The sequence below is a fragment of the Drosophila suzukii genome, chromosome Y (assembly GCF_043229965.1).
Source record: "Drosophila suzukii chromosome Y, CBGP_Dsuzu_IsoJpt1.0, whole genome shotgun sequence".
Lineage (NCBI taxonomy): Eukaryota > Metazoa > Arthropoda > Insecta > Diptera > Drosophilidae > Drosophila > Drosophila suzukii.
In genome coordinates this window covers 7,371,105-7,391,403 of record NC_092085.1, presented here as the reverse complement: position 1 = coordinate 7,391,403, position 20,299 = coordinate 7,371,105, and the positions used below count along the sequence as shown (strand labels likewise).

General features: G+C 35.7%; 1 pseudogene; it reads right to left on the bottom strand.

The window, feature by feature from the left end:
- The window catches only part of LOC139353725 (NADH-ubiquinone oxidoreductase chain 5-like), a 58,713-nt pseudogene extending 40,332 nt beyond the window's left edge, over positions 1-18,381 (bottom strand).
- Between the last annotated feature and the right edge of the window lie 1,918 nt (positions 18,382-20,299).

Here is a 20,299-nt window from a genome sequence, read left to right as displayed (position 1 = left end):
CTTTCAAAAGCCATGGTTATTGTCTTAATGATTTCCTTTTGCCAGGTCCAGATCTATATAGCCAATTGTCAACAGTTCTAATGAATTTTCGAGAACACAAAATTGCATTTGTCGGAGATATCAAAGAGATGTTTCTCCAAATAAAAGTACAGGAGTCAGACCGTTGCGCACAAAGAATCCTATGGCGAGGCGACAACCGACAATCCGAACCGGACGTGTACGAAATAAAAGTTCTATTTTTTGGCGCTAAATGTAGCCCAAGTATCGCCCAACAGGTCAGAAACAGAAACGCCTTAGATTTTCAAAATGACTTTGACCAAGCCTGTAAGGACATAATAACAAAACATTACATGGATGACTATTTGGGTGGAGCTCCAGACATTAGTACAGCCGTAAAATTAATTAAGGACGTAACATATGTACACAAGGCAGGTGGATTCGACATGCGAAATTGGATATCTAATTCTCCAGAAGTTTTAAATCAGTTAACAGACAACACTCCATCGAAACAAGTCACAGAAAAGAATTTAACCGAAGAGAGAGTTCTAGGTATAATTTCGGATCACAAAAAAGACATATTCACATACAATTTTAAGTTTTCTAAGTCCCATTTTGAACTTTTTAACAATATCAGACGACCAACTAAGCGAGAAATATTAATAATAACTATGTCCATTTTTGATCCCTTAGGGTTTCTTTCAAACCTTTTGATATCAAATAAAATCCTTCTACAAGCCATTTGGGATAGCGGAATCCATTGGGACGACTACATTACAGACGATCAATTTCAAATATGGAAGGCATTGTGTAACAGCTTAAATAAAATAAACGATTTTTACATTCCAAGGCAGTTGACTACACTTAGCATAAGTCATGTAATGCAATGCATCAAAATAAGCATACGCATCTTGCGCGTACCTACGCTTCCAGTGTAACAGCCAAATAGAAACCACCCTGATTTCAGCTAAGTCGCGAGTAGCGCCACTTAAACCAATGTCAATTCCTAGACTAGAGCTTCAAGGAACCTTACTAGGAGCTAGGCTAAGCAAAGCTATTAAAGAAACGCTCAATCTCAGAATAGACTCAACTTTCATGTGGACAGATTCCGAGATAGTCTTATACTGGCTGAAAACGAGCAGCAAAAGGTTCAAGACTTTTGTTGCTCAGCGCTTGGGAGAGACACAAGAATTGACAAATTCAAGTGATTGGCGACATGTACCCTCAAAACTGAACCCCGCTGATAAAGCAACAAAGATCTCATCCTTTGACTTCTCATCAAATGAGTTATGGCTGACAGGACCGCCATTCCTTAGAAAAAATCAAGATCAGTGGCCATTAGGTAAAATCCCTCTAAGTCCAGACAGTTCTGATGCTAGCGATAAAGAGTTCGTAAATCTCACTACCATTCAAAAGCAGTCATTTATATTACCGGACGTATCAAGGTTCCTCAATTGGATGAGATTCTTAAGAACAACAGCATGGGTCTTGATTGACAAAGCTAAGACCAAATTTGAGAATATCTATCAATAATGAGCTAACAGCCACAGAACTTTTCAAAGCGGAAAAATTAATCTTTCTTAGCATACAACAAGACAGTTATTATCAGGAAATTGAAAAACTTAAATGTAATTAACCTGTATCAACTTCAAGCAGTCTGCATAGTCTACCCCTATTTTTCTCTAGCGATAATCTGTTAAGACTCAGAGGCAGACTAAATAATTTAAGTGAAGAGGAGATGAGTATCGACTCTAAAAATCCGATTATCTTAAGCAGAGATCATCCAATCACTAAATTACTCGTTCAGTACTATCACGTCGAAAATTGTCATATGGGAACCGAAACTGTAATTGCCAACATCCGCCAAAGGTTTTGGATTACAAAATGTAGAAGTACAGTAAAGAACATCATTCGCAATTGTCAGCAATGTAAAAACAAAAAAGCCAGGCCGCAACCACCTCTAATGGGTCAGCTTCCAAGTTGCCGTATAAAGCCAACCGAAAGAGCCTCTTTGAAAGTAGGTATTGATTATTTTGGGCCTATAGAAGTTACACAAAATAGAAGCCATGTAAAGCGTTACGGTGTTATTTTCACATGCATGACAACACGAGCAGTTCATCTTGAGATTGCTGAAGACCTATCCTGCAATGCGTTTATGCATGTATTTAGACAATTTGGTTGTAGGCGAGGATTTCCGACAGAATTATATTCAGACAACGGAACCAATTTCAGACGCGCTGACAAGGACATAAAAGAAATCATAGAACAGTGGCCAAATGACAAGTTTACTCATTTTTTAACCACGAAAGGTTGCACTTGGTACTTTAACCCGCCATTGTCCCCTCACATGGGAGGAGCTTGGGAGAGGCTCATACAGTCAGTCAAGAAATATTTAGAAGTTCTACTAAAAGAGAGATATCCTAAAAAGTACACTTAGAAAACTTTGTTTTGTGAGATCGAGTTTATGATTAACAGTAGACCACTTTTGATTGTTCCTTCAGACTCCATGTCGGAACCATTAACGCCAAATGACTTGTTAATTGGTTCTAATTATCGCGAATCCTTTTACACTAACACCAATGATGGTGATTTGAGACTGTTAAATATGTGGAAATCGTCACAAAGACTTGCAGACACTTTTTGGTTGAAATGGAAAAAAGAATATAGACAATTTTTACTATGTAGTCGTAAATGGACAAAAGACAGTAATGTTTTAAAAGAAGGTGATGTAGTTTTGATAATGGAATCCGACCTTCCTAGAAATGTTTGGCCAAAAGGAAAAATTGTCAAAACGTATCCATCAAATGATAGGCGTGTGAGAATTGTTGATGTAAAAATTAATGACCATATTTATAAGAGACCTGCTGTAAAAATAATTAAACCATACTTAATTTTCTATACTTAATTTTCCACGACTCCAATACTTGGGAGGAGAATGTTGATGCATTATATTAATTTGAATTTGATATGTTGATGTAATGTCATTGTGTTATGTAAGAAAAATACTAAACTGTTATGGAAATCTCGCATGTATCACCGAATGAAAGACGGTCACTCTAGTCGGCAAAAAGAGACGCCACTTGCATAAAAAAATTCTTGAAGTACACGAGTTGACGAGCGCAAAAGCTCAAATATATTGCAAAAGATCCAAAAATAAGTGATCAGCATATAACAGGTGTTTTCTTCAAACGAATCTTTCGACGACTACAACGACAGTGGCTTGTTTGGGTTAGAAGTCGGTCTTTCGAGCCCCATAATCCTTAAACGGTATAACCCTTACCAGGTAATTACCCCAACAGCAAGTTTGTTACGCGAATATGCCACGCTCACTCTAACGCCCACAAACCGCGCAAACCTGTGACGACCACAATTTTCATGGCAGATAAAAAATTTTAACTGAAATTTATTGGTCTCGTCAATACCTATCGATTGTTCCAAAAAAACATTTACCACGCCCACTTTAACGCAAATAAAGCTTAAATCTATTTACCGCCGGTAGGTGGCGCATTTTAATCTCGCTCTGCTATTGAATTTCGAATTAAATTTTATCAAAATCGGAAGACTATATTATATATCTGACATAGGAACGATCGGAAATTTGGTGGGAAAATAATGTGAAACAAATTATAGCTTCAGTGTTTTTATACCCGTTACTCGTAGAGTAAAACGGTATACTGTATTCGTCGGAAAGTATGTAACTGGCAGAAGGAAGCGTTTCAGACCCCGTAAAGTATATATAGTCTTAATCAGGATCACTAGCCGAGTCGATCTAGCCATGTCCGTCTGTCCGTCTGTCTGTCCGGATGAACGCTGAGATCTCGGAAACTATAAGAGCTAGGCTATTGAGATTTGGCGTGCAGATTCCTGAGCTTCTTACGCAGCGCAAGTTTGTTTCAGCAATGTGCCACGCCCACTCTTACGCCCACAAACAGCCCAAAACTGTGGCTCCTACAGTTTTGATGCTAGAATAAAAATTTTAACATAAGTGTATTCTTCTCATCAATACCTATCGAGTGACCCACGCCCACTCTAACGCCCACAAATCTTCCAAGAAAAAAGCTATGACGTCAGAGCCAGACAATGCGAAATGTTTTTACGCGTGTATGTGTGTGTATGTAAATCAGTGGTCGGCACACACATACCATCACAAGTTTGCCTTGCGTTAGTGTGAGTGTAACAAACACGAAGTTTGCGTGCGGCGGGCTGTAGCGAGACGTTTCTCTGCTTTGCACTGAGATCCTCTGCCGCAGCAACAAAAAAGCGCGCCGAAGTTGAGAAAAAATGACCCGAAAACCCATGCCGAAGTCACACGAACACGTACGTTATACGTGAGCGAGCAGAGGATGGGCAGAACACTTCCCTATGCTCACTAGATAGGCCGCTGCCGACCACTGATGTAAATAGTTGGCGGCCGAACTTAGCGGCAAAGAAAAAAGCCCTGCCGGCGCTCAGAGAGAGCAAAGTGCGCGGCTAACTTATTCTATTGAATAATGAACCCTTTATCCATTTGTCCCATTGACGGGCAAAAACCTTTAAAGATCTGTACATCTTTATTTATCTCTTTCAAGGAATATGCATTTTAGGGACCGCTTTGGGGATCTTTTTGTTTACGTTAGCGGACTCGGGACTCGCTTTTGGGGATCTTTTGTTTACGTTAGCGGACTCAGGGCTCGCTTGGGTCTCCGATTGTTTACAATATCGGTTTGGATGTTTACAGCATCCGTTTGATTCGGACTGCGTGAAATTGATCTGGGTGGGAAAGATTTGGAGGCCTGCTTGGCAGAAATAGCTGACCACGGATTTATCTCGGGTCTGTCAGAGTTCTTTGGAAATTAGCTCTCGGCTCAAAGTTGTTTATAAATTGGGTAAGAGCCCCTAAATAATGTGTCATATAACTCCCCCCATTCTAAATTGAATCGTCCCGATTCATTGGAACTGTTGGGTATATTAAATGTAATTGATTGGTTAATTCGACAATGATATTTTCTTCTAGGGTATTTTCATTGTCGGGTGTATTATTTATCTCAATATCGGAAATATTGCTTTCTGGTTCGATTTCTATACGAATTTGCCATGGTTTGAATATTAAAAATTTTCTGAATTTGATTATAATCATAATAATTAAATATATTAATGCTAATATGATTAATATTAACGTAACTGGTATTTGAGTTTGTTTAATTTGAATAAATGGATTTAGTACGTTAATATTATCAAATGAGAGTTCCGAATCATTAGATATAATATATTCGGATATTAAAAAATCTGTATATTTTCGAGCTGTGATGTATTCCAATATCTTATTGTCTACATTGGTGTAGGAAATATTATTAATTATAGAGGTGCCATTAAAAGTAATTAAATATGACCCATTTAAATGAGTGTCATTAACTGTATTTTCTCCATTTACAAAAATGGCTCCATCTTGGATTACATCTACTTTTTTATTTTTTTCTCTGATTTTGTTACAAAAAGATTTTTCTCCATTTAGTAATCTGGTGAAACAAGAACCTTCTGGGTTAAGTGTGCAATAATTGTTAAATATTTCTGTCTTAAAATTAGACATTACATAGTACTTATTTCTACATTTTGCGACGTGATTATCAATTAATAATTTTCCATCATCATGTGAAATGGATCTTGAATTGTAAACGTCACAGCGATCGGTAATAATAGGGTATTTTATGTAAATTATAATAAGATCTTGATGCAAAGCGATTTTAAATTCAGATATATCTAAAAGGTCTGTTATAACTACAGGTCTATTTTCGTGTTTATAAATTTCTTGTATATCGTCGTTGTTTAGAATTTTAGTATTAAATACATCGATTTTGGCGAGTGTAATTGTGTCCATTAAATTCATAAGATCGTAAGTAAGCAAACGCAGACGATATTTTCTCAGCGGAATTTCTTGATCTTTAAAGGCTGTCTTGAATTCTTCAGATAAAGATTTTATCTCTTTAAATATTTTAGAATTAATAACGTATTGATCGTTATTATTTTGTATTAAATCATCGATTTTATTTTGAACAGTTATGAAATCATCATGATCTGGTGTTCCCGCTATCCATTTCCAAATAGTGCCTATTTCATTAATGCCTCTTTTCGATCTACTGGGTATAATTTGGGAGATAAGTATTTGGATAATTTTTAAATCGTGGGATATTTCCCAAAGAAAATTGTTGCTGTCGTGACTCTTCAGAAATTCTGTTTCAAGATTAATTATATCTCTATAAAGACTTATATTAGTTATATGAAATAAATCTGCGTATGATTCATAAATAAGAACATCTTTGGTATCCTTGTAAAGAAGGAAATCATGGTTCGTGTAATCCACAATTTCGGATTTGGTTGTAGCTACCAGCAGTAATAAGTACATTATTGAAATCATTATCTGTAATTTGAAACAAATTATTTTATATTATCTTTATGAATCGTACGGTTTCTGTTATTTATAATAACTTTATTAGGGAGATTTTCCTTAACTACTTGTTTTTTGTATCTAGAATTTAGCTTGTTTCTTTCCCCATGTTTCTTTTCGTAAATTACCTCTCCTACGTGATAATTCTTATTTTGTCTATCTTTATTGTGGAAATGCAACATTTTCTCTTGAGCTTGTTGCAATAATTTAGGCATATCTTCGTGTTTGATTTTATTAAATAGTATGTCAAAAGGTCGTTGGTTGGTTATTGAGTGAATTGTTAAATTATATTTTTGTGCTGCTTTAATAATAATTTCGGAATAGTCAACTAAATTAAGCTCATCTTTAATGCAGCGAGCAATTTCTGTTAAAGTAGAGTGTGCCCTTTCTATTTGTCCGTTGGACGTACTATGTCGAGGATCTGCAAAGAATAGAGATATCCCATTTCTTTGAGCAAAGGATTTGAATTGGGATGAAGAGAAACTTGGTTCGTTATCTATCATCTAAGATTTGGCTAATGGAAATTGTTGTAAAATTTCTGAAACTTTATTTTCTATATTTAGTTTGTTAGGGATTTCTTTTACGACCAAATATTTCGAATAGGAATCTATACAAGTAATGAATATAAGATTTTGGGCGTAATATATGTCAAGATGTAAATTTTCACCTTCTCTTTCTGGAATAGGCGCTTGACCGATAGGAATCTGTACTGGGTGTCTGTTGTATTTGTTTTGATTGCAGATTGTGCAATTCTTTATAAATTCCTTAAGCTTTTTGTATAAATTAGGCCAATAATAGAGTCTAGTTATTTGCTTATAATTTTCATCAAGCCCTCTATGAGCTCTACAATGAGTTTCTGTGATAATCACGGATCTGTCTTCACCGTCTTCGACATCCTGGACAAATGTCTTAGTGTATAAAAATGTATTTATAAAATTATCTTTAAGTGGTTTTTGAATTCTATAAAAATCTTCTAGAGTACAGTGAACTCCTATTGTTATATTGGGTGGAATATATTCTCTTAATATTGATATTAAATTTTCTGGAGTATCATACTCTATTATATGTCTAGTATTTCCGAATACATTAATCGACTCATGTATTGTATACCTCCCCGTTGCTATTAGCAATTGTTGCTTAAATTGGTTTAAGGGTTTTCGGGTTTCTTGTATAACATTCTCAAAACTACTCTCTGCTGAATGCTGAGTATTTTGATCTGAGACCGATTCATTACTTTCCGTTAAGTTATTAATTTGTATCCTTGATAAAGCGTCCGCAACAACATTTGTTGCTCCTGGCTTATAAATTATTTTGGGTGAATAGCTTTCAATAAAAGAATACCATCTTTTCATTTCGATATTTGGATTTTTTTGAGAAATGGAAAATGAAAGAGGTTGGAGATCGGTATAGATCTCGATGTTGTTAACCCCATATAAGTAATTACGAAGGTTTTTAAAAGCCCATACTATGGCTAAAAGTTCCTTTTTATTTGTCGCGTATAATTGTTCAGTTTTGGTTAGAGTTTTTGAAATAAATGTGATTGGTTTTCCTTCCTGAGAAAGAACCGCACCAATTGCTAAGTCAGACGCGTCAGTTGTTAGGGTAAATTTTTTATTATAGTCCGGTTGTACTAGTTCTACTTGTGCAATTAAATTTTCTTTGAGCTCGTTAAAAGCTCTTACAGCTGAATCATCAAACTGTATTAAAGTTTTACGTGATGCTTTTTTAGATACTTTGCCGTTTTGGCCTTCTAAATATTTTGTTAATGGTTTAGCTATCTTTGCGTAATTTTGCACAAATTTCCTGTAATATCCTGTAAGGCCTAGGAAGCTTCTAAGCTCTCGAATATTTTTAGGGATCGGATATTTTACAATTGTTGAAATTTTTTCGGGATCGGTTTTGATCACATTGTGAGAAACAACGTAACCGAGAAAGTTTGTTTCTAACTTAAAGAACTTTGATTTTTCAATCGAAATTTTCATGTTTGCGTTCAGCAAAATTTTAATAATGACAATTAGGTCTTTGTAATGTTGCTCAATTGTTTTTGAAAATATGATTATGTCATCCATATAAACATGACATGTTTTACCCACTTGTTCTCTCAAAATATCGTCCATCGCTCGTTGGAATATTCTAGGAGCGTTTGTCAAACCGAAAGGCATTCTTAGGAATTCGTATTTCCCATTATTTATCGAAAATGAGGTTTTTTGTATGTCAGGTTCGTTCATGAGAATCTGATGAAATCCAGATTCCAAGTCAATTGTTGAAAAGTATTTGGCTTTTCCGAGATTCGATAAAATCACTGAAGGGTCCTGCATTGGATACCTATCAGGTATAGTATTTTCATTTAGTTTTTTATAGTCAATTACGAGTCTTAGTTTTGGAGTTCCATCTTCATTGAAACCCTTTTTTGGTACCACTAGTACTGGGGAATTATAAGGACTTCTACTTGGCCTTATAATTTCTTCTTTTAGCATTCGACTTATTTCAGAATTTACAAAATCTGAAGCTGATAGAGCATAAGGGTATTGTTTGCTGTAAATGGCCCTATCATTTACGGTGTTTATTTCACCGCGTATATCTGTCCGAAAAGGAATCTGCATATTTATTTTTGAATGCTCTTCATTTATAATATTTAATATTTCATTCTCCAGATCTTTTCTTTGATCTGCAGATGATATTTTTATGTTGTTTATTTTTTGATTGTCGGATAGTTCAACGACGGCGTGTTCAGAATTTTTCAATTCCAAACTTTTATTTTTGTCGGATATTTCAACGACGGCGTGTTCAGAATTTTTCAATTCCAAACTTTTATTTTTGTCGGATATTTCAACGACGGCGTGTTCGGAATTTTTAAATTCCAAACTTTTATTTTTGTCGGATATTTCAACGACGGCGTGTTCAGGATTTGTATATCCCAAACTAAATTCGCTTTGATTACCCATTTCAGATTCGGATCTGATTTGAGCCTTTTCATCAAAGTATTTTTTTAATATAAATTCTTTTAATGGAAGAATGGTGTTTTCTTCTGTTAAAGAATGTTGGTTTAAATTGTTTCCTTTGTCATAATTTAATTTCTCTTCTATTCCGTTATATTTAATAACTCCCTTAGCTGTATCAATCACAGCTCCTATTTTTTTCAATAGGTTATAGCCGATCAGTAGATCTGAGTCTAGCCCTTCTATTTCATAAAAAGTATACCGTGTATCCAAAATAGTTATTATATGATAATATTTAATTATTGAATATCCATTCACTGTGGATACTCTTTTGTATATTGGAAGCTCATTCTTATTTTTGTAAACTCCAGTTCTAATATAACACGAGGTTGCCCCAGTGTCAATTAATATTTTTAATTTTTTATTTATTTTCGGGTCATTTCGGGTCCAAGTAGGGTAAGCCTGACTTTTGTCTAAAAAATGGTTCTCCTCAATGTTGTTTAGTCTCATTGTCTTGTTAGCCGGTTGGTTAACAGTTCCAGTTGGTACCCTTTTATTTTGGGCTTGTCCTTGCTGAGTATTCTGGGTCTCAAACTTTTTTGTTTGATCCCACTTGTTTTCGCTATAATTATTATTTTGATATTTATTATAGTTTTGATTATAGCCGTTGTTAGCCCTATTCTGAACCTGGATAGACTCGTCTACCTCCATTGGTTCTGGCTTATTTTGTGGCTGCCTATAGGTGTTCCACTGATTTTGTTGGTTATTATTAAATCTACCCTGGTTCCAGGAATTATGTTTGTTCTGATTATAATAACCATAATTATTTTTGTTCTGGTTGTTGTCATGATTAAACCTTAAATTATTACTATTTCGATGGTTATTGTAATTGTTGTTTTGTTGTCTTTGCTTTTGGTTGAAATGTGTTTGTCCATTTCCACCAGAGTTTAGCTCACTATTTTTTCTCTGAGTGGTTGAGAAACTGTTTGCGAAATGCGCCCTCATGTTGTTGCTTTCCAATTCCTGAACTATGACCATTGCATTCGGTAGGTCAGGTGGATTCATTGAGAAAATTGTGTCTGAAATTTGGCCGTTTAGGCCGGTAATGAAAACTCTAAGAGCAGTCTTCCTATGTTTTTCATTAATTTCTGCTGTTATCGGTTTGTTTCTCCCGTAGGTCATAATTGTTTTATTAATAAGTAGAGTTAACTTTCTATTAACTGTACCATAATAATCCATAATTGATAATTTTCCCTGACTCAAAACACTTAGTTCCTGTTCAATGATATGAATAGGACGTTTGTCGCTAAAGACAAAGTCAAGTCTGGCCATTATGGCATCGAAATTTAATACCGTACCGTTATGGGTTAAGGCATCGTTTGCCATTCCCGTTATTTTGTTTCTTAATATCGATAGGGCGGAATAAAATCTTTCACTCCCTCTGGCATATTGCCCCATGGCTATTTCAGCCGATTCTCTCCAGCTTACATATTTATCTTCTTCTCCTTTATATTCCCTAACAGATTTGATGATCTCATAAGATGTGTCGCACTTTATATTTGGATCTATAATCTCTATCTGATAATCTTCAACCGTTTTAATTTTATGAGAAAGCTGCGATCTTAAGTTAACGATCTCTTCCTTTAATGGATTCAATTCAAAATTTACAATTTGTTTAATTAAATCTCCTACATTTAACATGGTATTGTTTGTTATCGCCTGATGATGTTCCTGAGGCGAACTTATGTGGAGTCTTTTATTTGCTCCGTTCTGGCTTGTTGAAGGTTCTGACATTTTGAGAATATTTTCGAAATCAGAAATTAATTCTTCCACTTTGTATAATTATATTTTTTTTACAAATTTCTTATTAAATAATAATAATAATAAAAAAGGGATTATATCGCTCACGAATCGTCCTCCTTATTATACCCGTTACTCGTAGAGTAAAAGGGTATACTAGATTCGTCGGAAAGTATGTAACAGGCAGAAGGAAGCGTTTCCGACCCCATAAAGTATATATATTCTTGATCAGGATCACTAGCCGAGTCGATCTAGCCATGTCCGTCTGTCCGTCTGTCCGTCTGTCCGTCTGTCCGTCTGACCGTCTGTCCGTCTGTCTGTCCGGATGAACGCTGAGATCTCGGAAACTATGAGAGCTAGGCTATTGAGATTTGGCGTACAGATTCCTGAGCTTCTTACGCAGCGCAAGTTTGTTTCAGTAGACTGCCACGCCCACTCTAACGCCCACAAGCCGCCCAAAACTGAAACTCCTACAGTTTTGATGCTAGATAGAAAATTTTAACTGAAATGTATTGTTCTCATCAATACCTATCGATTGACCTAAAAAAAAGTTTGCCACGCCCACTTAAACGCCCACAAACCGCGAAAACCTGCGACGCCCACAATTTGGATGCTAGATGAAAAATTTTAACTGAAATGTATTGGTGTCGTCAATACCTATCGATTGATCCAAAAATAAATTTGCCACGCCCACTCTAACGCCCATAACGCTTAAATCTGTCTACCGCAGGTAGGTGGCGCATTTTAATTTCGCTTTGCTGCTTGCATATCTCCATTTCCCTTTGAGTAACGGGTATCTGATAGTCGAGGTACTCGACTATAGCGTTCTTCCTTGTTTTTCTTGTCGTTGTTTTTTGGGGTTGTCGTTTTTCTTAGATGATGATCCTGCTTGGGGTCGTCCTTCCTTTTTTGTATCTTGGGGTCTTCCTTCCTTCTTCGGGTTTTTAAATTGATGTCTTCCTTCTTTCTTCAGTGTTTATTTCTTGGCGAGGGATTGCCCTTCAGCCTTTTTGTCTTCAAATATCTTTTCGAAGATTTGTTTGTAGATTTTGGTTTTTAGATATTTATACCCGTTACTCGTAGAGTAAAAGGGTATACTAGATTCGTCGGAAAGTATGTAACAGGCAGAAGGAAGCGTTTCCGACCCCATAAAGTATATATATTCTTGATCAGGATCACTAGCCGAGTCGATCTAGCCATGTCCGTCTGTCCGTCTGTCCGTCTGTCCGTCTGTCTAGATACTAGATTCGTCGGAAAGTATGTAACAGGCAGAAGGAAGCGTTTCCGACCCCATAAAGTATATATATTCTTGATCAGGATCACTAGCCGAGTCGATCTAGCCATGTCCGTCTGTCCGTCTGTCCGTCTGTCCGTCTGTCCGTCTGTCCGTCTGTCCGTCTGTCCGTCTGACCGTCTGTCCGTCTGTCCGTCTGTCTGTCCGGATGAACGCTGAGATCTCGGAAACTATGAGAGCTAGGCTATTGAGATTTGGCGTACAGATTCCTGAGCTTCTTACGCAGCGCAAGTTTGTTTCAGTAGACTGCCACGCCCACTCTAACGCCCACAAGCCGCCCAAAACTGAAACTCCTACAGTTTTGATGCTAGATAGAAAATTTTAACTGAAATGTATTGTTCTCATCAATACCTATCGATTGACCTAAAAAAAAGTTTGCCACGCCCACTTAAACGCCCACAAACCGCGAAAACCTGCGACGCCCACAATTTGGATGCTAGATGAAAAATTTTAACTGAAATGTATTGGTGTCGTCAATACCTATCGATTGATCCAAAAATAAATTTGCCACGCCCACTCTAACGCCCATAACGCTTAAATCTGTCTACCGCAGGTAGGTGGCGCATTTTAATTTCGCTTTGCTGCTTGCATATCTCCATTTCCCTTTGAGTAACGGGTATCTGATAGTCGAGGTACTCGACTATAGCGTTCTTCCTTGTTTTTAATTAAATTGTTTTTCAAAATGGTTATTTATTTCGATGAATTTTGTTGTCACTTTTTAAATTTTTTATTTTGTCCGAGCAGTGAATTTATGTTACGAACACTATTTTGTAATGTGAGATTTTAAGGGGATTATTCCATTAATTATTTTCCACCTTATTATTTTTTGATCAACACAAACTTTTTATTTTTTTGCCGGTTGTATAGAGTTTAAGGGGATTATTGCATTTATTAATTTCCACCTTATTTTTATCAACACAGGCTTTATATTTTCGTCGGTTGTATCGGGTTGTTGGCCGCGCAAAATTCCTTTTTCACTTTTAAACTTTTTTGGGGTTTATTTAAAAGCTTCGCTTTAGAATTTTTTGATCACACGGCCCCACGTTGGGCGCCAATTAAGTTTCTCACTAGTGAATTGATTAAAAAAAATTATTTTTATTTTTAACAATCACTTATTCACTATTACAATTTTACAATAGGTCGAACTTATTTAATTCACTGCTCTTGTATTTATTCTCGAATATTTGTTCTGCTCGATTCGGATCTCAAAAACGGACTGCCCGCTCTCTAGTTCAATGATCAATAATCAAACCTCGGCTTAATAGATTTTATCCCCAAAAATTGATAAAGAGAATGACTCAAGAGAGTCGGAAAATAGGATGATGCAATTTGCCAATTAAATTCGAAGTCCAATCTTGGCCGGAAATTGGTGTTTACATTAGCGGAGTTTAGGGACCGCTTTGGGGATCTTTTTGTTTACGTTAGCGGACTCGGGACTCGCTTTTGGGGATCTTTTGTTTACGTTAGCGGACTCAAGGCTCGCTTGGGTCTCCGATTGTTTACAATATCGGTTTGGATGTTTACAGCATCCGTTTGATTCGGACTGCGTGAAATTGATCTGGGTGGGAAAGATTTGGAGGCCTGCTTGGCAGAAATAGCTGACCACGGATTTATCTCGGGTCTGTCAGAGTTCTTTGGAAATTAGCTCTCGGCTCAAAGTTGTTTATAAATTGGGTAAGAGCCCCTAAATAATGTGTCATATAACTTGCATGTGTGTGGATGTAAAAAATTGCAAACTAATGTCCGCGGCAAATAGAATTCTTTCAAACAAAGCTATTCAACCAAATATTTTGAAATACAGAATGTGCCTTAAAATTGTGTATGTTTAGCAAGCATACATAAATATAAATGTTTTTTGCCTATTTTATGTGTTGCTTTCTCATTCTTGGCGCCGGATGAAACAAAAGCAGAGCCGAGCAATGAGAGCAAGGGAGAGAGAACAAAGTGCGCGGCTAACTTATCTTATCTGAGTAACGGGTATCTGATAGTCGAGGTACTCGACTATAGCGTTCTTCCTTGTTATACCCGTTACTCGTAGAGTAAAAGGGTATACTAGATTCGTCGGAAAGTATGTAACAGGCAGAAGGAAGCGTTTCCGTTCCCATAAAGTATATATATTCTTGATCAGGATCACTAGCCGAGTCGATCTAGCCATGTCCGTCTGTCCGTCTGTCGCTGAGATCTCGGAAACTATGAGAGTTACAATACTGGGATTAGGCACGCAGATTCCTGAGATTCCTGCGCAGCGCAAGTTTGTTTCAGTAGAGTGCCACGCCCACTCTAACGCCCACAAACCGCCCAAAACTGTGGCTCCTACAGTTTTGATGCTAGAATAAAATTTTTAACTGAAATGTATTGTTCTCGTCAATACCTATCGATTGACCAAAACAATGTTTGCCACGCCCACTCTAACGCCCACAAACCGCCCAAGCCTGTGGCGCCAACAATTTTCATGCTAGTTAAAAAATTTTAACTGAAATGTATTGGTCTCGTCAATACCTATCGATTGATCCAAAAAAAATTTTCCACGCCCACTCTAACGCCCAAAACGCTTGAAACTGTATACCGCCGGTAGGTGGCGCATTTTAATCTCGCTTTGCTGCTTGCATATCTCCATTTAGCTGAGTAACGGGTATCTGATAGTCGAGGTACTCGACTATAGCGTTCTTTTTTGTTTTTTACTGTATTATTAGGAGTTTCTTTTATAATTTTACAAGCTTACGAATGTATTAAAGTTCCATTTACTATTGTCGATTCAGTTTATGGGTCGCCATTTTATATGGCTACAGGATTTCATAGAAACCATGTTTTAATTGGAACAACTTTTATTTTAGTATGTTTATTACGACATTTAAATAATCATTTTTCAAAAAGTCATCACTTTGGATTTGAAGCAGCTGCATGATACTGACATTTTGTAGATGTAGTTTGATTATTTTTGTATATTACAATTTACTGATGAGGAGGTTAAACTATTATCATAATTATCTATATAGTATGAAAGTATATTTGTCTTCCAATCATAAGGTCTATTAATAAATAGTATAGATAATTTTTTCTATTATTATTATTGCTTCATTAATTTTATTAATTACAACTGTTGTTGTATTTTTATTTTAATCCTATCAAAAAAAGCACTTATTGACCGAGAAAAAAGATCTCCTTTTGAATGTGGATTTTATCCAAAATCATCCTCTCGATTACCATTTTCATTACGATTTTTATACCCGTTACTCGTAGAGTAAAAGGGTATACTAGATTCGTCGGAAAGTATGTAACAGGCAGAAGGAAGCGTTTCCGACCCCATAAAGTATATATATTCTTGATCAGGATCACTAGCCGAGTCGATCTAGCCATGTCCGTCTGTCCGTCTGTCCGTCTGTCCGTCTGTCCGTCTGTCCGTCTGTCCGTCTGTCCGTCTGTCCGTATGAACGCTGAGATCTCGGAAACTATGAGAGTTACAATACTGGGATTAGGCACGCAGATTCCTGAGATTCCTGCGCAGCGCAAGTTTGTTTCAGTAGAGTGCCACGCCCACTCTAACGCCCACAAACCGCCCAAAACTGTGGCTCCTACAGTTTTGATGCTAGAATAAAAATTTTAACTGTAATGTAATGTTCTCATCAATACCTATCGATTGACCTAAAAAAAAGTTTGCCACGCCCACTTTAACGCCCACAAACCGCGAAAACCTGTGACGCCCACAATTTTTATGCTAGATAAAAAATTTTAACTGGAATGTATTCGTCTCGTCATTACCTATCGATTGACTCAAAAAAAAGTTTGCCACGCCCACTTTAACGCCCACAAACCGCAAAAACCTGTGACGCCCACAATTTTCATGCTAGATACAAAATTGTAACTGAAATGTATTGGTCTCGTCGATACCTATCGATTGATCCAAAAAAAAATTTGCCACGCCCACTCTAACGCCCATAACGCTTAAATCTGTATACCGCCGGTAGGTGGCGCATTTTAATCTCGCTTTGCTGCTTGCATATCTCCATTTAGCTGAGTAACGGGTATCTGATAGTCGAGGTACTCGACTATAGCGTTCTTCCTTGTTTTTAATTACTATTATTTTTTTAATTTTTGATGTAGAAATCGCTTTAATTTTACCTATAATTATTATCTTAAAATATTCTAATATTATAATTTTAACAGTTACTTTAATTATTTTTGTTTTAATTTTATTAATTGGACTATACCATGAATGAAATTTAGGTATATTAAATTGATCAAATTAAAATAGGGTTGTAGTTAATTATAACATTTGATTTGCATTCAAAAAGTATTGAATATTCAATCTACCTTAAATAGAATATGAAGCGATTAATTGCAGTTACTTTCGACCTAACCTTAGGTAAATTTACCCTTATTCTTTAATTGAAGCCAAAAAGAGGCGTATCACTGTTAAAGATATAACTGGGCATAAACCCCAATTAAGGAAGTATGGTGATCAAGAAAAAGCTGCTAACTTTTTTCTTTTAATGGTTAAATTCCATTTATACTTCTATTTATATAGTTTAAATTAAAACCTTACATTTTCATTGTAATAATAAAATATATTATTTTTATAAATTGCTAAAATTAATTCACTATATTCAAAGATTAATTAATCTCCATAACATCTTCAGTGTCATACTCTAAATATAAGCTATTTGAACATAAAAATAATAATAAATTAAATTAATATTCAAAATACAAATAATATTAAATAAATTTTTAAACTATTATTATAAAGTTTTAGAATAATTATTTAACTGTTGACCTACAAAATATTCAGATCAACCTTGGTCAAAACTTTTTACTACTAATTGACCATAATTTAATGGATAAAAAATTATTCCATAAGTTCTAATATAAGGTATAAATCATATTGACTCTAAAAAAGTAACTAAATTATAATTTAACAAAGATTTATTTAAAGAATATAAATTTGTTATTGAAATTAAATAACCTGATAAACCTCCAAAAATAGATACAAATAATGTTAATAATTTTAAGTATTTAGGTAAACAAATTATATAAGGAATAGGAAAAATTATTCAATTTAATATTCTCCCCCCAATAATTCTTACAATTAATAAACCTAATATACCCCGAAGTATTACTCAACTTTCATCATTTAATATATTTAAACTTCCACAATTTAAATCCCCAGTTATTGAATAATAAACTAACCGAAAAGAATAAGCCTGTTGAAAAAAAATATAAAAAAAATGAAAATATATTAATATTTCTAATTCTAACGATTTCCAAAATTATATCCTTAGAATAAAATCCAGCTAAAAAAGGTATTCCACATAAAGCTAAATTAGAAACATTAAAACAAGCAGAAGTTAAAGGTATATGAATTCTTAAACCCCCTATTAATCGAATATCTTGAGAATTATTTGTTATGAATAATAGCTCCAGGACATATAAATAACAATGCCTTAAATAAGGTATGTGTTAATAAATGAAATATACCTAACTTATAAAATCCTATTGATAAAATTCTTATTATTAAACCCAATTGTCTTAAAGTGATTAAATTAGCCCCCAATCCAGCTATAAATATTGTTATACCAGATAATAAAAGTAAGAAAATAAAAAAATAAAAGTAATAAGAAGTTCTTAAAATAATATTAAATCGAATTAATAAATATACCCCAGCTGTTACTAAAGTAGAAGAATGTACTACAAGGTGAGTTCAAAAGTAAACAGGACTTAAAAAAAAAAGACAAAACAAATAGTTTTTTCGGCAAAATAAATTTATTTTATTCAAAATAGTCTCCTTCTGCTTTAATACAGCGTTTTGCACGGCCCAAAAGCATGCCGAACGAGTTTTTTAGCTCGTTGCCCGGTAAGGCCGCCAGTATGCCGCTGCAAGACCTTTGAATGGCCTCTACGTCTGCATAACGCAGGTAGAAGTCGCATGGTGCCATATCAGGTGAATACGGGGAGTGGTTGATGGTTAAAATGTGATTTTTGGTCAAATAGTCGGACACAAGCGTCGATCAATGAGACGGCGCATTATCGTGCAACAAACGCCAACTTCCATCTTCGCGATATTCGGGCCGAACACGTCAAATACGGCGCACCAAACGCTTCAAAACTCCAAGGTAGAATACCGCATTAACGTTTTGGCCGGCTGGAACAAATTCTTTTTGGACAATACCTTTGGAATCATAAAAACAAATCAGCATTGTCTTCACTTTTGACTTCTCCAGGCGCGATTTTTTGGGTTTCGGCTCGTCCGGCGCCTTCCCTTCAGCACTCTGGCGTTTCGTTTCGGGATCATATTAAAAACACCACGTTTCGTCACCAGTCACAATCTTGTAAAGGAAGTTCGGGTCATTTTTTGCCTCTTTAATTACTACACAGAGAAAAAATCGGAACAATACCGGTTTGATATTGTCTCCTCAATTTTCACATATCAATTTTTTCATATCAAAATGATTCGAATTCATATCAATTTGATACGAAATCATATCAACTTCAAATGTTAATATGAATCCGTATCATAATGATATGAATACTTAGCAAGTTGATAAGATTTCATATCAAACGTAATATCGAAAAGTCTTTGAAAAAATAGTATGACTGTAAATTCGTCCTTTTTGTGTATATTCTGTGTACAACGGTATAATTACGCTATACATATATACATATATATATATATACATACATATACAACATATGTGCACATATATATATATATATTATATATATATATATATATATACATATATATATATATACATACATATACAACATATGTGCACATATATATATATATTATATATATATATATATATATATATATACATGTGTAAGCCATTATTAGTTGAGACTTATTATACCCGTTACTCGTAGAGTAAAAGGGTATACTAGATTCGTCGGAAAGTATGTAACAGGCAGAAGGAAGCGTTTCCGACCCCATAAAGTATATATATTCTTGATCAGGATCACTAGCCGAGTCGATCTAGCCATGTCCGTCTGTCCGTCTGTCCGTCTGTCCGTCTGTCCGTCTGTCCGTCTGTCCGTCTGTCCGTCTGTCCGTCTGTCCGTCTGTCCGTCTGTCCGTCTGTCCGTATGAACGCTGAGATCTCGGAAACTATGAGAGTTACAATACTGGGATTAGGCACGCAGATTCCTGAGATTCCTGCGCAGCGCAAGTTTGTTTCAGTAGAGTGCCACGCCCACTCTAACGCCCACAAACCGCCCAAAACTGTGGCTCCTACAGTTTTGATGCTAGAATAAAAATTTTAACTGTAATGTAATGTTCTCATCAATACCTATCGATTGACCTAAAAAAAAGTTTGCCACGCCCACTTTAACGCCCACAAACCGCGAAAACCTGTGACGCCCACAATTTTTATGCTAGATAAAAAATTTTAACTGGAATGTATTCGTCTCGTCATTACCTATCGATTGACTCAAAAAAAAGTTTGCCACGCCCACTTTAACGCCCACAAACCGCAAAAACCTGTGACGCCCACAATTTTCATGCTAGATACAAAATTGTAACTGAAATGTATTGGTCTCGTCGATACCTATCGATTGATCCAAAAAAAAATTTGCCACGCCCACTCTAACGCCCATAACGCTTAAATCTGTATACCGCCGGTAGGTGGCGCATTTTAATCTCGCTTTGCTGCTTGCATATCTCCATTTAGCTGAGTAACGGGTATCTGATAGTCGAGGTACTCGACTATAGCGTTCTTCCTTGTTTTTGCAATATATTCCTAGAGTGTGGATACAACTACAAAAGGCTGCAGTACATTAGTGCTTCAGATCTTGATTTAATATTTTCCAAGAGAGAACATCTTGGTCTGAAATCCGAGTTCCGCGAGAAGCTCC